The sequence below is a fragment of the Myotis davidii genome, unplaced genomic scaffold (genome assembly GCF_000327345.1).
Source record: "Myotis davidii unplaced genomic scaffold, ASM32734v1 scaffold142, whole genome shotgun sequence".
In the NCBI taxonomy this organism is placed as follows: Eukaryota; Metazoa; Chordata; class Mammalia; order Chiroptera; family Vespertilionidae; genus Myotis; species Myotis davidii.
In genome coordinates, this window is record NW_006294400.1 from 2,235,779 (window position 1) to 2,239,462 (window position 3,684).

Consider the following 3,684-nt stretch of genomic DNA (forward strand, 5'->3'; position numbering starts at 1 on the left):
AGGATCATGGCTGGGTGTCTCCTGTGAGTCGCCGTCCCCGGGGTTGCCCCCTCGTCCCACGTGGCTTTCCTGCAGTTCTCTCCCCTTGTCGGCCCCTCTGCATTTTTCAGATCCCTGGTTTCAAATGCACAAGGTCTGGTGGCCGCACGGTGGCCGCTGCTACTTTGCTGCTGTTACTCCTCTGTCTCTCCCACTAAAAACCGTATTGCTTACAGAAGAAATACATGCAGCAACATTAAACAGTAACGGGGTGTGGAAAATAAAAGGCAAAACCCCACGCTCAGTCCCAGGTAACCTCAGCCGGCAGTTTAGTATGTTCTGTGGGAATGCTGTCGACACACACAACGCTCACTGGCTTTCTCTTCCAAACTGGGATCCTCCGACTTTTCCAGTTGCGCGGATTCTTTAATAACTTAGTCATATACCGTGACCACTTCCCCAAAGGCCTGCTCAGACCTACCTCATGCCTTCGGAAGCTGTGTAGCTTTCCAGCTGTGCTGAAAAGAACACTGCCCCACAGAAATGTAATGCGAGCCCCACTTGTAAGTATCCGTTTTCTGGTAGCCACACTGGAAAAGAGAAAATGAAACGACGAGGCATGCATTTTAGTGATACATTTGACTTAACCCAATAGGTCCAAAACACGGCCATTTCAACATATAAACAATACGGAATGAGGACATAGTTTACCTTATATTTAAATATGAAATGTCTGAAGCCCAGTGTGTGTTTTACCCTCACAGCACATGTTGGTTCAGACTGGCCACATTTCCAAATGCAGAGTAGCCACACGTGGCCAGTGGCTACCGTGCTGGGTGGCACGGACCTCAGCCACAATTTATTTCGCTGTGCACCTGCTGATGGGAATAGAGATTGCCTCCAGTTTTTGCTCTTATAAGCAACGCTGCGATGAACATTCTTACGCTTATCACATGACACCCGCAAGTGATTATTTCTGAGGGACAGATTTATAGCCGTGAGCTTTCTAGGTCAGGGACTTTATGCATTTCCTAGTAAGATAGCTACAGCGAAATTACTCTCAATCGGGCTAAACCAGTTCATCCTTCCACTGACAGCCCATCAGCATGATCCTTCCCCCACACTCCTGCCAGACCGGATGGCAGGCCTTAAACATGGTTTCATCGCGCTCTCCCTTTTCCCATCTGTGCTCCAGGGCCCGGCATCGCCTCACAGAAGGGGACCCCATTTCAAAGCCGCGATTGTCTCTGTTGGCTGCCACTCGCGCCCAGAGGGAGGCTGTGTCTGGCTGTGTGGGTGACGGAAAACTCAGCCAACACTGGCTCAAATAAAGACTTTATTTTCTCATGGAAAACGAAGTCTTGAGAAAGGTGGCTGCTGTGGTGGCAACCCAGTGATTGAAAACGGCTTAACGTTCCCTCTGTCCTTCTAGTCCAATATTCTTGGCAGGCGGGCTTTTCTCTCTCAGGGTTGTCATCTTTTTTTTTTAATTGAATCTATTGGGGTGACATTGGTTAATAAAATTATAGAGGTTTCTGGGGTACAATTCTAGAATACATCATCTGTATATTCTATTGTGTGCTCACCATCCACCGGCTGGTCCAGCGGTTCTCAACCTGTGGGTCGCGGCCCCTTTGGCGGTTGAACGACCCTTTCACAGGGGTCGCCTAAGACCATCCTGCATATCAGATATTTACATTACAATTCATAACAGTAGCAACATTACAGTTACGAAGTAGCAACGAAAATAATTTTATGGTTGGGTCACAACATGAGGAACTGTATTTAAAGGGCCAGAAGGTTGAGAACCACTGGTCTAGTCTCTTTCCATCACCATTTACCCCACCTTCCTACCTGTCCCCGCCCCCCTTCCCTTCTGGTCATCAGCATGCTGTTGTCTGTGTCTATGAAGTTGAGCTGCGAGATGACTATAGCCTATGAGTGACCTTGAGCCAGAAGACCAGATAAGCCATGCCTCATAGGAGTCCAGACCTACAGAAGCTGAGTTAAATGTCTTTGCTCCAAGCCCCTGTGTTTGGGGGAAATTTGTTACGCAGCAGCAGAGAACTGATAGAGCGAGCACTGCTGGAAGATTATCTCCTTGGGAGCAGCCAACTCCTGTCTCTATATCATTTTCTTGTTCTCCAGGAACTCACCCCTTCCCACACGACGACAGGGCAAGAGCAGCTGCGATTGACAGGAAAAGGGACTTTGCAGGCATTCAGAAAGCCCAGGAGTCCTGTGCACACCTTCCCATCCTTTCTCACTTCCTGATGAGTTTCTTAGATGCATCTAAGGGGAGAGAAGGGGAGGGAGACACTCTCACTGCTGTGTGGACTCTCATTTCCCTGAGGAACACTCCTGGCTCCTGTCTGCATCCCTCACTGATTCTGCCCCAGGGAGGTGAGACTTGGTTGCTGCGCTTGGGGGCAGGAGTTGAGCTGTCTGCACCCATGGCGCTGCCTGCAGGGAGGTTGCACGCTGGCTGGCCTGCCCCTGGTAGGGTGGTGTAGGCTTCCTGGAAAGGCTCTGCCCCTGCAGGGCACGGCCTGTAAGCTGAGGGGCAATTCAGTTGGAAGGTGCAGGAGGAGGCCCACTGTGTCACCCGTCTGCCCCACCCTCCACAGCTGCTGTTTGATCTGTCCCTGTGTCTCATTTCTCATTGGTTCCAAGCTCGGAGGGAAAGAAGGGTTTTATTGGTTGTCTCCATCCCAAACATCCACGATATATATCCAAGATAACTGCGCTTTTTATGAAGATATAAAGCAAGCGGCAGCAGAGAAGGACCAGGTTCTGGGTTATTGTGGTTGGCCGAGGGAGCGGGGTTGGGACAGGAGTTGGAGAGGGTATGTCTTTGGAGCTTCGTGTCCCTAGGTGAGTCTGTGTGTCTCTGATCTTGGGGGTGACTGTGAGCAGGTCTACATCCCCCTTATGGGTCCTGGGGCTTCCAGCTCTGGCTTCCCCCCAGTGGGCAGGTCTCCCAGGGCCGTGGAGGGCTCTGACCCCACAGAGAGGGCGTTGCTTCCCCAAAGCACCTGCTGGCCAGAGCCCCACCTGGGATGGCACGTGGGGGTTCGGATCAGCGCCCCCCAAGCTGCTGCAGCCCCTGCTGCTTCCCGGCATCCCGATCTCTGTTCAATGCGCGATTTTTTACGATCGATCTTATATCCGGCACAATCAGATTTATGGCTCCTGCATCTTATGAAATTACACAGATGTTGCTGCTCCGCTTCTCTCCAGGACAGTAAAAGGCAATAACATTCTTGCAGATTTCGACAGCAGGCAATTCAATAAAGGGCCATGTATATTTTATAAGTACAATAAAGACAAGGCTCTGCCCGCACCGCGGCCACCAGGGCCCGCACTGCGCCGGGCGGCCCGGCCCCCCTTCCTGTCTGTTTGTCGATCAGGTCTCTCCCACTGTCACCCAGGGGACCGAGGAGATTTATCCTCTTTCTGATCCATTATTTAACTTTGGCTCCAGGGACCCTGCAATGGGGCTGTTTAAAATTTAAAGGTGTTTGTGGAACTTAATACTTTCCTCCTCCCGATTTGCACTATAAAATTTTATCTATATTTTTGTTGCCCCATAAAATGTTTCTATCTTATCGGGATGGCTTGTCCTTTTACAGGCAAAACCATAAATACCCGATGAGGTGCGGGCTGGTGGAAGGTCTCACCGAGGAGCCTGGGCGGGGGGTGGAC

At 50.8% G+C, this 3,684-nt stretch overlaps 1 long non-coding RNA gene across 1 annotated transcript in view; it reads right to left on the reverse strand.

Annotated features, from left to right (window-relative positions):
* The window catches only part of LOC102762655, a 13,834-nt gene extending 10,150 nt beyond the window's left edge, over window positions 1–3,684 (reverse strand). Inside the window, exons 1-2 of the long non-coding RNA XR_001514718.1 lie at window positions 3,628–3,684; window positions 461–569 (exon numbers count right to left, since the gene is read on the reverse strand). This is a non-coding gene — a long non-coding RNA (uncharacterized LOC102762655). The remainder of the gene's footprint in view (window positions 1–460; window positions 570–3,627) is intronic.